This window comes from Triticum aestivum, chromosome 1B (assembly GCF_018294505.1).
Source record: "Triticum aestivum cultivar Chinese Spring chromosome 1B, IWGSC CS RefSeq v2.1, whole genome shotgun sequence".
NCBI lineage: Eukaryota > Viridiplantae > Streptophyta > Magnoliopsida > Poales > Poaceae > Triticum > Triticum aestivum.
Genome location: NC_057795.1, coordinates 687779670 through 687793386, shown reverse-complemented (window position 1 = coordinate 687793386; position 13717 = coordinate 687779670). Strand labels below are relative to the sequence as shown.

Sequence of the window (13717 nt, the reverse complement as noted above, 5' to 3'; positions counted from 1 at the left end):
CAGTATTGTCAAAGGATAGAGGATCAATTCTTCCGCATGATGGAACAGTATCCCAACATGACACAATGCACTTTCTAGGTCACTCCAAGGTCGTTGGGACGTGCTCAAGCCAATTTAAAGCCATTGGGCTTGCTTGGAGCAATTCCGCAATGCACCTCTTGAGTTTGTTTTCACTTCCCAAGTTGTGCAAATCATTCGTAGCCGTTGAAGTGGTAGCACAATATCACATTATTTTTTATTTTGTAGGAGAGAATTGTGCAAGAACGGTACAAGGACATGGAACTTCTGGTGGCAAGTCACTTTAACTAGACCATTGTTGGAAAAAAAAATCAACATAGCGAAAAGTGGAAGTTGATTGAGAAAGAATCCCCACCGAAAAGAGGTGCACTCACCAACATGGATGATGACGTTGAAGATGATGATTGCCCAAGAAACAATAACAAGCCCGACGAAAACAAGAAGGCTAAGGACAAGATCAAGAGGGAAGTGGAGGCATCAAGCGTGTGGGACAAGATCATTGTTCAGGAAATCGGTAACTGGTAGCTGCTCGGCCTGCTTGGGAGTAGCGATTAATCGCTGAATCGGTCTATTAATTGGATTAATCGGTCGACCATTAATCGGTAGATTAAGTAGGAACTTGCCAACATATATCTAGTTTTTTACGTATTGTACCATATTTGCATGTTCTCAACTATGTAATATACCAAAATATGATACTGTTTGGTCGAACCCTAGATATTCACGAGCAAGATGGGGATGGGAGGGGTTACAGGCCAAAATTTTGGGCTCTGTTTGCCCACAAGTTATTGGGCCACCAGTGATTAATCAGCCAAACACTACTAGGGAAAAGGCTAGCAGTAGTGCCGGTTTTAGGTATAGCAGTAGCGCGGGGAGGCTCGCTACTGATACGGCGCTACAACTAAAGTGTATCAATAGCGTGTGTTCGCCCGCGCTGCTGCTATACCTGCTTAGCAGTAGCGCTTTTTTAGAGAGTGCTACTGGTAGTTACTAGCAGCGCAGCTCCCTACCCGCGCTACTACTATTGTTACGCATTTCTTTTTGTTTTATGTCATATTCATATGCCATTATACCAGTTTTCATATAGTAGCAATTTAGAGATTATTTTTACATCAGAATGAGTTATTACATCATTGGGTGAAAGAACCGTGGATTAGTTTCAAGTGCATGGATCCAAAGTGACCATCATCCACTTGAAACTAAACCGCGGTTCTTTCACCCAATGACATAATAACTCATCATCATCATAATATCATTAACAATTTATCATCATAATACATCACTGTCATATAACAACTCCTCATGATCATCATTTTCTTCAATGAGACATCATTTAGCAAGTTGGTCACTAGTCATAATCATAACTCCTCCTCATCATCATCAACTCTAACACATTGTACCACATTAGTAGAAAGCCCGTGCGTTGCCACGGGCTTTTGAAATATTTTTTAAAAGTTATTATATGCATGTTAAATTTCACATGTATAGAAAAGATAGCCAGTAACAATCATGTAATAATTGAAGTCCACCTCACTTACGATATAAGTTGATAAAAAGGTAATTTGACAATGTATATATACAGAGCGGTGATCTAACTAATAATCTCTTATAAATTAACATCTACTTGATACCCTTCAGATATTCTGCACAATATCAGAAATTTTGTCTTTAACTTTATTCACACGATATTTAAGCAAAGAATAACAAGAACTTCCTTAGCTCAAAACTACGCTGCAAGGGTAATATATGTAGTTAGCACGATATTTTTGTGAAAGGTCTCAAAATGTGCAACGGATAATACTCATCGTGCAAACCGGACAAACCAATTCATTACCATTCCATGAGAGCATACAATCAAAAACAAAATACCCAGACACATCTCTGCAATTTTCTAAATTGATATTATCTTGAATATAGTGAATGTGCAGCCTCTTTGTCTGGGTATACTCACCACAAAGAGGCCGCACGACAGGGCAATCCTCTCACTATCTCCACACAATTATCGTTTCCATGGTGCCTCCCCTTTGCGCAACGCTGTCGCCCGACCACTCCCCTCTTCTCGACGGAATTGGCCGGCTCCTCCTCTCCCTGCCACGATCACCCCCTCCTTTCTCCTAAACGGCGTCGGCGCTACTCCTCTCCAGACCACCGATGGAGCCTGTCTGCTCTTGTCCCCGCTGCCTCCCTTCCCTCGAAACAGAAATGTCCACGTGTTTTCACAATGTGGATTAAATAATGTTTTAATCCAAAAATGTTTATAAAGATAATGGTGTGTGATTTTTGTTCATATAACGACAAACTATTTCTCTCTCACTCCTTTCCTCTGATGTGTGTCTCCTTAACCATCCTCTCCTTACAAGGAGGTGACCCTTACCAGAAGACAAAATAACATCTTGTCCTCAACAACCCTCTCCTTACAAGAAGGTGAACCTTAGAAGAAGAAAAACTAACGTCCTTCTCCCCATGACTCTTTCCCTCAACCTTCACTCTCATCATGTGTCTAATCTCTTTCAAAATTGTATAGCATGTGCCAATAGTAGCAAGAAACGCAAACTGAACCATATTTACCACCCCACCCCACCCCCCTCCCCCAGCGCCACTACCCAGGCGACTCTTCCCCTCAACCTTCACTCTCGTCATGTGGCTAATCTCTCTCTCAAAATTGTATAGCGTGTGTGACAATAGTAGCAAGAAACACAAACTGAATCCATATTTACCCCCGCCACCCAGGCGACTTGGGGGCTGCGCCGAATACAGATGGAATACAATGAGAAATGACCGCACACTAAATTTTTGTTTTAAAAATAATGAAAGACTCACTTAGTGCAATGATTTTTTTTGGCTCCAACGAAGGTAACAATTTTGGGACTGCAAAGGAACATAAATAAAGAAAAATAAATGTCATGCATACCGGAGAAAAAGAAACTAAAACAAAGACCTGGTTAATTAAAATGACAGTAACCATAAACTTATTTCATTTCATTATGGTATGCACATTGCTACGGTGACTTGCGACATACAAATTTAAATGTACCACATGCTTGGTATGGAATGGTAATCATGGTTACTCCTTGAACGACGTTGCTCCATGGGCTCCTCACACAGTACACCACAAGCCATGGCCATATATATCTAACAGTAGAAATCACATCTTGCATGTCCAAGCGCAAACCCCATGATAGCATGCCCCCGCAGGAGCACACCTCGGCAATCTCTTCCATGTCTATGGAGACGAGGGAGAATCTGGACACGTACGTCCATCGCAAGTGCCTCTCTGCCCCTTCCTGTGTCACCCTTCATTACCTGTGTCTGCAGCGCCTAAATCAGACGATGGTGAGTCGAGTCTTGTTGTCCGCCCTACTTTCTATAGCTTTACTCTCCACCTTACTTCCCGCTCGTTCGCTTATGCAACCCCTAAGCTTGAAGGAATTCTTTAGGCTTTGGAATGTTCCATGTCCATAACCCCTGCTCATTTTCATTAGTATTCGATCATCAGATCCATGAACATCTAAATGAATATCAGAATACTTAATTCTTTTTTAATCTAACGACTTAATATTGTATTGCTTAATATTTCTGATGAGTAGATATGTTTCATAAGTAGAATAATACATATATAAAGTTTTTTTAGGGGAGCACAAACTTACTTTTGCCACATCATCTATTTCGAGCAGAAGAGAAATACTGTATGCAATTTAATGTGATCAAAGCATTGATATTGGTCACCACTATAGTACGCCTCAGGAACCAACCAAGATGTCAAATAATCTCATTTAGCTGATTGCCTATACACAAGAATCTCTAGGGGATCACTTGTTTGTATCACTTGATGTCAACTAATCTCTTTTGAGTGCAAGTCTCTGCACAGAAATACAAATTGTAGAAGACAATCTTTCATAAAGGAATAGAATATAATACACAAATGCTTGTCACATGAGGGGACAAACATATGTATGGAACAGACTGCTTGAGCACCTTGTATAGAAGGGAGTTCCCTCAAAAGAATCGAATCTAAATCTGCCAAGTCCTAACGTTCATAGAAACAATCATAATGGTTGTGTGCTAGAAGATATAGAGTATAGTTATACCTTGAAATGAATATGCCGTCCACAGGTTTTGCAACAAGAGACCTATAAAGAAGCGCAGTGGCGGAGCTTCGTTGGGGCAAAGGCATGCCGTGGCCCGCCCACCGTCGTGGCCAACACACGTAGGTAGCAAGCCTGGCAAGCTTAAGCTAGCTGATGGATGTATTCTGCCTCCGGAAGCATGAAGCACACGCAAACAACACTCAGATTAGATGATGACAGGTGCGTGTTAAAAATGCATGTTAGTATTATAGACGTATATTTATGCTTGTAATATGTCATCTACACATGTTTTTTGTACTCTCATTTGGGTAGGCCCGCCCAGTTTTTTGGTCTTAGCTCCGCCACTGAAGGAGCACATCAGTTTTGCAGAGAAAAGAGGCATTCATCATAACGGAACACATTGATTCAAACACAAAATCAGTATATCTTTGCTGTAGCTATTTTATCATTGCAAATAACAAAGTATAGCTTTCTTGATAAATGCATGAAGATTGAAAAGGAACTACTGAAAGTCATCCTGCTTTAAATTAAATTATAAAGAGCTGCATGAGATTTCTTTTGGTGGGATCAGACAAGGAAAATATTAATAGTCCAAATAAAGGTAAGAAAGATGCAGGTTACCTTCAAATGTTCCGAGAAAACTTGCATAAAAAAGAGCCACGTGCTGCAAGCCTCTGTAATATACTGCTCACCTTGTTATAAGAGTAAATTTGTAAGAAATATAGTCCCATTTATTTTATTGGCCCTATTATGTTGCCAACACACATTCTAATATTTGAACCGGCAAGAATCGCTTTGCTATAAAATACTCACTTGTTCATGCAACTACGCCTGACTTTAATATGACAATCATTCCAATCTTTTTACATAATGGTTCAGACAAACTTCCCCATTTGTGATAATTTGGAAGAAATTTGTTGAATCTCCCAAAAAAGGCCAAACAACAATGAAGATAAATTAGGCTACAGTCGTTAAACTCCAACTACGAATGCAATAGGACCAGACCTGCAAAACACACAACACTCATCATCACTTTATCTCACCATGGATAAATCCTATGACTGAATTATATATAAACTAAAATCCCATTAACAACAGTCAGCATAACCTTGATCGCCATGTATGAGTTAGCCCGATGTAGAGAATATCAATAACAAAATGAAGAAAGACAAATGAATAAACCAAGCTTGGGCTACACCACTAACATCATCGTCTAAACTTGATTCGCACATCAATATCTTAAACTGATGAGACAAAAATGCAGGTAAAGGAAACAGTTTCATGTATAAACAGGGAGTGGTGAAATGAACCTTTAGCACAAGCTCATGTAGAAACAATTTCATGTTACACACCCTCAATGTTCTGGCAATTCGTAAATGGCCCAATGCCTGCTTGTCCTCTCACATGCCACCACATCCATACAAAGAGCAGTGATATACATGCGACATTATGTCGTCTGATATTTCTACAATACCAACAACACAAGCATCCATGCCCATAGGCCATGGTTATCCCAGTAGATGAAAGATCAAGTAAAGAATCAAGTGAATCTGCTAGCCATGTTGAGTCGTACAACCATCAGGGTAAAAGTATAGTACACAAGGCATTACCGAGCATCGAATTGCAAAGCTATCCAGGAGCTCAGCTAGTCTGAAATCAACTGAGGTGACCTCGTGGTAGCCTGGTAGGCCTAGTCTGAAAGGACAACCAAGGGTTGGCAGTATATATACTCATCTAAATCTCGAAAATACATGAACAGATTCATAAACATCATTATATGTGACAATAAAATTGACCAGTGACAAAATAATGCCAATGTAAATACTGAAAAGAAATGTTCATCATAGCTTATGAGTTACATTTTCCTATAAAGAGAAATAAATATGCAGCACTTGGTCGTCAGTGGCAGTATTAAGGGCCAACAGAATATGCAAGAACATAAACGATAATGCAGCATCTCGCAAATAAAAAATGATAATGCGGCAATAAAGTCCATAGTAGAATAAAGCAGATAACTTGACGTTCGGAGCCAGTCAAATAAATAAGTCGACGTCCACTTTTCAAATAAAAATGACTTTTGACCATTTTTTCTAATTTTTCAGATTCCATGAGTTGTATCTTCAATCTCTTGCATCAATCAAGGGTTCAAATTGTCAAGTTTTAGCTGTGAGTGTAGGAAAGAACCATAATCAAACGGGGTGGCTCATCCTCTTAAAATCCATAGGAATTCTATAGAACAAAGCAGGTATCTGATTCTGAAGGTGTGTATGAATCTTAGAAACTTTTCAAGTTCATGTCCTTGGAGATGGTTGTTGGTATGGTACACTATCAGGCTATCCAAGTTCATTACCTTCAGAATCCCATTTTGAGTCACATCTGCAAGTGTTGGATGCCATGATAAAAGCAGTGACATTCCATGGTACATGTCAGCGGAAAATCGTGTCGGACGGTGCTCGTCGAAGATGACAACGAAGCAGCCGTGCCGCCAACCCTCGATCATCTTCTTGCTGAGTCGGGAACAACCATGATTGCCCATGATGAATAATTGTTTTCTGACGTGAAGTCAACCATGAAAAGTTGGTAGTGCAGGAACTATGTTGAATCTATTTTCAAGTGTCTTACTTCTATAATATACAAGCACCAATTTATCTGCAATGTTTGCAAATAGACATTTACAAGAAACATGGTAATATTATTATTAATATATCAAGCTGAAATCAAAACTTCACATAGAATAGACATCAGGACATAACTATTTGTTGAACGTGCATTAAATCATAATGTATATTCAAGTGTCGATAACATCAAGACATAACTTTGATTTACTGAAAGCTTAAGGCAGGTGGCATACTTTTAAAAATAAAAATACTAATACCATGCCATTTTAGATGCAGGTAGTTTTATGCATCAGTACAAACACTCCAGAACAAAACTCAACATAATCTGTCGTAGAAACAAAACTGCAAAACACCCCATGTAGTAAAATAAGTTGGCTAAGTAAAAAGAGAGCAAAATTTTGACATGCCTGACATTGACAATGCTATGAAATATCACGACACTGCCAGCATTATCAGTTCTCTTGCTAGAAACGTTACCTTCACTCAGGGATACTACTAATTTAGGCTACAGACATGGTTACAGGTTTCTAGGTTAGTGCACAGCAGGAGGAAAACAAACATAGATCTGAATGACGCAGCAGGAGGAAAACATAGTTATGAACAAGCAACTGCAGTCTGTAGATGTAAATGAACTTGATAATTGTTCCCTGCTCCAGCAGAAATATAACTACAATTACTAAACTTGACATGAGAATCAACACACCTGCAGGGGCATGTAGTCAGCACACATATATGTTTGGTTCATGCAAGTAAAACATGTGAAATTCCATTATAGGTGACAGGGGAATGGATTTACTCTAGAAAATTGCGAGGAATTAATCAGCATGTCAAAAGAGAATTAGAGGAGTAAATCACAAAGCTTGTTTCAGCCATTGGAGGAAGAAGTCTGTTACTTATCATCAAAGAAGCATGTTTGACGCACGGCCTGCGGTATGTATGCCTGGAGAGCATGTCGTAGCTGTGCACCAACTGCTATCTGGACGCGGAGGCACCGATGTTGCCCCCCGTGACCTCCACCTCCCGCACGATCTGCAAGTGGCTCCGGTGCCCCGTGTCCTTGAACGCCAACTTCTACAGCAGGTGCATCACCCCGGAAGACTCCGTCAATTCGTTGACCAAGCCCGACGCTGCGAACAACCCCACGAATGCCGAGGGACCTAGAAAGCCACCACAAGGAGCGTTAGCGGAGAGCGACAATGCCGTAGCAGACAATGGAAGAAAATAGTAGCAAAATATTATTATGGCAAGCTATTGTTCAAATATTCATCGCCCATTTTGTTCCTTAGTTGATTCTTCACATAGTTCATAGAAGAAAATACCCTTTTAACAGATTTTGACAAAATATTACATCAGTACATCTACATCACAGGAATAATTACATCTAAATCACAAGAACAAGGTAGCAATCAGTGGCATGGACTTATAAAAAAGCTTGTCATTTGTCAAAAAAACAGAGGAGAAAGTACCTGAAGAAACTTGCTGTGGCAACAGTACTGGCTGTGGATGGATCTTTTGGGGGCTTCGGGAGGCAGCCAGGCAGGACAATCGGAGCTGGGGCATCAGGACAATCGCCACTCCCTTCCTCCCTTCCTCTCTCGCTAACTGGCTACTCAGGCCCCGGCACGCCGCTCCTCGCTGCCCGCAACGCGACCACGCCCGGCCCTGCCCTGGGGTTCCGCAAGGCGGCGACGGTGTCGTCCCATGGGTAGGGCACCTCGGAGGTCGGTGGAGGCGGAAGATGGTGGAGGCGGAAGACGGAGCGGCGGCCCGCTCCTCTCGGACCTCGACGTCAGCGTATGTGGTCCGCCCGAAGGCGGTGGCGTATGGAACCCTAGCCCAGGGTTGGGACCCGAGAGGAAGAGATGGAGGGGAAGGGGCACGGGTGGGTGGGTGGGGATGCGAGGGGGCCTTGCTCCCGGTGGTAGGTTGTTCTTCGTTGGTTAAAATTTGTAGAATTTTTTTTACATTTGTTTTTCTATCGATCGGCCGGAGGTTTGCACCCTGGGAGCATCGTGAACTCAACTTTTTTTTTGCAGCTGGTTGGTTCGGGGGGAATCGATGGGAGGTGGGAGGTGGGAGGGAGGACGAAAAAACCCAGGGGAGGTGGGATGAAAATTAACCGACGGAGACTACCAACTGCTCCATTAGGAGTACAGATATTAACACATTGTATCGGACCTATTCCCCTCTAATAGGACCTACTACACTCTCTTAGGTAAAATAGCATAAAACAAGATAGGCCCTGACTCTCCATTATGGAGAATGGATATTATCATGTCTTCAATTCATGTGCGTCGCACAATGTTGCTTCCAAGTTCCTACAGCTGACCATACATTGTTTCCAATCTTTCATGTCTTCATTGGTTTTAGAAATACGGTATGAACAACTGTGGTGCGTAGGATGACCTGGCTGTAAGCTCATAACATCAAGGCGACCTTTCGGAAACATCAGATGAGGTGCACAATCCTTCGGGATTTTCTGTTGAAAAACATAGTAATAATTTCGTAGTTAGCAATGTAGTTTAGTTTTAAAAGAATTTATGCAAAAGATGCATGGATGTCGTAATATTAAAAAATCTTACCATGTTATCTCCATGGATGTTACCGTAGTTCAACACGTGCACCAGTGGCACGTATTGACCATAATTTACAGAAGTTTGATTATAGATATTGTAATTCTCAAGATCATTAATAAATGACATCAGATGATTTTTCTCCTCATAAGTTAATTTTGCGCCATCGGTGTAGTAGGTTCTGTCTACCATCTTCCGCACATTCTTTAAAGAACGAAAATAAGCTATCAATGGAAATAAATTGTCAACTATTTTGAAATAAATAATATAAATTACTTAATAACTATGTTTGAGAAACTCATATAACGGTAGAATTGGAAGCGTATCAACAAGGATCCAAATGTCCATATTGTCTTCCTCGGTGTCAGGATCACCAAAGTCCATGGTGGCAAGCATACCCTCATGGAAATCATATGTCTTGCAAAGTGCTTCCCAATTCGGGCAACCAAAATGGGATACGCTCAAATAATTGTATAGATTTACAGGGAAATCAAAACCATGATGGGTCCTTAGGTGAACTATCTTTGTTTCCATATTTTAATGATCTTCAAAATCCATCATCTCTAAGACATAGCGTCTTGCATGGCATGGGATAAGCTAGTCCAATTGTAAAAGACGAAATTTACACGGTGAAGAAGAAGAAGTCGAGTTTAATTACGAAAAAAACACTTTGCGTCGTGGCGTACCATTTCAACGTCGAAGGTCTCCTGGAGCTTAATGTTGAAGCGCCGACCTTCTACCAAGTGAGGCCTGTCGCAGAAACCCCGGTTGTCGCCGCACCAGGAGCACTCCGTGAGACTTTCGTTGTCCGACGTCATTTCATATGTTCATAATTCAAAGATTAATCTTTTAAAATTCAATATATGTACTACAAAAAATAAATTAGATCATTATTATTCAACACGGGTTGACTATCGTCCTTCGAGTGTTTTTTTTGAAAACTCAGCTCACGCGGTGTATATATTCGACCGTTGGTGATGGTAGCTCCTCCATTCGTCCCTGAGTATATTAAACCAAAATGTCTAGCACATGGGAACGAAGGAGAAACGACCCCCCACGACAACAGTCGGCATTCTTCTTCTCTCATAAATGGTGGACACACTCCCTCACTGATTTTTTGACCGTCGGTGATGGTCGTTACTCCTCCTTTCCCTAATGCATAACAATGGTCTAGCACAAGGAGAAGAAGGAGAAACGACCCCCATGACAATAGTCGGGATTCTTCCTCTCTCATATATGATGCAGACTTTCTCCCTCACTCATTTTTTGATTGTCATGTATGGAGCCTCGACAGACTTCAAGTAAACCCGAAAGGTCGTTTATTTATCTTTCTGGAAAATCCAAGACACTCGATATTTCCTACATATTCTAGCACAAGTCATGCCAAAATTCACAGAAAAATCCGGCATGACCTTTGCTAAAAAAGGACATATTGAGCGCCCAAAATTTGCCGGAACAGAAATTAATAACACTTCGGCAAAACATAGGCCACTCGGAGGTTTTACCTGCAAACATGGCCACTTGGGCAAGCACATATCCTATTTGCATTCAAACTTGATGGTCGTTGCACTCAAACTTGATGGTCATTGCATTTCAATGGTTGAAAATATGAACAAAAACATTTCAAAATATCTTATAGGACTCATATTGACATGGAGATTTGGCTAGTCTCACCTCGAGGTCGGAGGGGGTCGGTGACAGGGACGACGGCGGCAAAGACGTGGAGATTGTGCTACAAAAACAAAATATAAATAAAAACATTATTACCCTCATCTTAGGACTTAGTGAAACCCTATAAGCTATCAACTAATCAAATGCATACGCCTTGCATAGTGCTCTCCAATTTGAGCATTCAATAAGAAAAACTAAATCATAAAATAAATTAGTATTCAAATTAGCATGCATTCAATAAGCAAAACTAAATCATCTCTTGCGTCCGTACATCGTCTAATATTATCACTAATACACCTCGAATTGTACCATACATATACCCTCAATAATACAGCTAAAACCCTAGCAAACGACGGGTACCGGCATGGGCGGTGGACACCCAAAGAGAAGGAACCATCACAGGATCATAGCTCCAGTGAGATCCCTCAAGAACCTGCCAGGGATTGGAGAACCTACCCTCCAACGCAACCATGTAGTGACGGACGTGCTCGTCCTCCTCGCTGACACGATGGCGTACCACCTCCGCGGTGTCCTCAAGCCTTCGCACCGTCACTGGCCCACGCGACCGCCACCAAAGAAGGTTTGGGTCAACGACGGGTTGAATCCTCACCAAGCTACGCCCCCCGGAAGGTAGCACATCCCAGTACCAGCCCGACGGAGCCCAGTCCCGGACATGGCCCCTCTGATCAAGCAGGCCTCCTCCGCCGAGTCGACGACGAGGATGCGGAATAGGCATCGTCGACGTCGATGGGGAATAATTGCTTTAACTAAAAAATTAAATGTGACATGTTCAAAATATGACATGTCCACTTCAAAACGAATCAACCTAGAATTATGTTAAATACACCTAAAAGTAAACCAGTTCTATTATTTTTCTTACTAAAACTAAACTAGTTCTATAGTAAAATTTTAATTAGATCATCAAATCTCATATGCCTAAATTTTCTTACTAAAAATAAATTAGTTCTATTAATTCAACTAGTTCAACTAAACACTTACGAAAAATAAAAATAAACTTGTTCTTACTAAAGATAAACTAGTTCAACTAGTTCTATTAATTTTCTTACTAAAAATAAACTAGTTCTATTAATTCAACTAGTTCAACTAAACACTTACTATAAATAAGAATAAACTAGTTCTTATTAAAAATAAACTAGTTCAACTAGTTCTATTAATTTTCTTACTAAAAATAAACTAGTTATATTAATTCAACTAGTTCTTACTAAAAATAAACTAGTTCTATTAATTTTCTTACTAATTATATTAAACACTTACTAAAAAATAGTAAAAAAACTCTGTTGATTTTTTTCTCTAATCTAAACACTATTACCCTAGTTAAACATCTAGTTAAACCCTACTGCCCTAGTTCTAAAGCATCTATAAGTACTAACTAATTAAATGAACCCTAGCTAGGTACTTCAGCATCTACAACTACTTAAGCACCCATTGATGAACCCTAGGAATTTGTCCTAAAAACTTCTTAAGCATCTACAACTACCGCTCTAATTAACATCTAGTTTACAATTATATTTACTTAACTATATTGGGTGCACAACAACTACATAACTACTTAAGCATCAACAAGTAGTAGCTAATTTGATGAACCCTAACTAATTAGATGAACTCTAAAATTTGATGAACCCTAGGAACCCTAGCTAGGCAGAGGTAGGGGAGGAGGAGGAGGTGTAGGCGTGCTCACCTCGGGCGCCGGCGGAGGGCGGCGATGTAGGGCGAAGACAACGGCGGCCACCGAGGGCAGCAGAGGGCGTGCGGAGGGCGACAGGAGAGCGTGCGGCCTACCGACGGCGATGTAGGGCGACGACGACGGCGAAAGCAGATCGAGGGGTGATTTGGGGGAAGTGGCCGGGGAAAGAAGAACAACGCGGTTAAGACAAAAATAGCAGCAGTGGGGGCCTAGAAAAGAGTTGTTGCTACATTAGCTATAGCTAACTTAGCTATAGCGCTGGCTAAGAAAACACGCTACTGCTACGTTAGCTATAGCGCTTGTCCCGAGCGCACGCTGCTGCTACGCCTTTTTTCCTTTATTTTTATTTTTCTTTAATTTCTTTCACATTTTCTTTTTTTCCTTTCCCCTTTTTCTATTTCTTTCATTTTCATTTACTTTTCCATATGTTTTTATTTTATTTTCTTTTCATTAGCAGTAGCGCTTTCTGCGTAAAACACGCTGCTACAACCATCTTAGCAGCAGCGCGCTTTGCGTAAGATCGCTACTACTATTGCTAGCCTACCGAGAACGGTGTCGGAATTGTAGTAGTAGCAGCGCTTCTTTCGTCTGAAGCGCTACTGCTGTAAGCTTAGCTGCAGCACGTTTATTTGACGGGCGCTGGTGGTAAGTAGTACTCCGTCCGTCCGAAAATACTTGTCATCAAAATGGACAAAAAAGGGTGTATCTAGAACTAAAATACATCTAGATACATCCCCTTTTATTCATTCTGATGACAAGTATTTCCGGACGGAGGGAGTAGTAGCGCTTCTTTTTGACCAACGCTACTGGTAAGTTTCTGTGTATAAGGTTTTTCCTATTAGTGTAACAAGGGATTAATCGTTCTAACTGGCCAATTAATCGGCCTGACAAGTTAACACGACGAATAGGTGTTATTCGATCGGCCACCCTACGAGTAGCGATTAACTGACCCGTTAACTGATTGATCGGATGAATTCTTAAACAGTGGACAAGATAGATGCCATGGTGCATCAAATGAGTTGATGGTGGCCAAGACATTGGAGG

General features: G+C 41.0%; 1 long non-coding RNA gene across 7 annotated transcripts; it reads right to left on the bottom strand.

The window, feature by feature from the left end:
- Nucleotides 1-2944: 2944 nt before the first annotated feature.
- Nucleotides 2945-8603, bottom strand: LOC123149404 (uncharacterized). Of its 7 annotated transcripts, none has more exons than XR_006474623.1 (6): nt 8191-8603; nt 5417-7881; nt 4920-5111; nt 4728-4798; nt 4107-4270; nt 2945-3483 (listed from the first exon to the last, which is right to left on the bottom strand). It is a non-coding gene; the product is annotated as an uncharacterized lncRNA (long non-coding RNA). The 7 variants fall into 7 exon arrangements; XR_006474631.1 differs by having other exon boundaries at nt 4107-5111; nt 5417-5571; nt 5717-5801; nt 6457-7881; XR_006474622.1 differs by adding an exon at nt 3666-3878 and having other exon boundaries at nt 4107-5111.
- Nucleotides 8604-13717: the final 5114 nt, after the last annotated feature.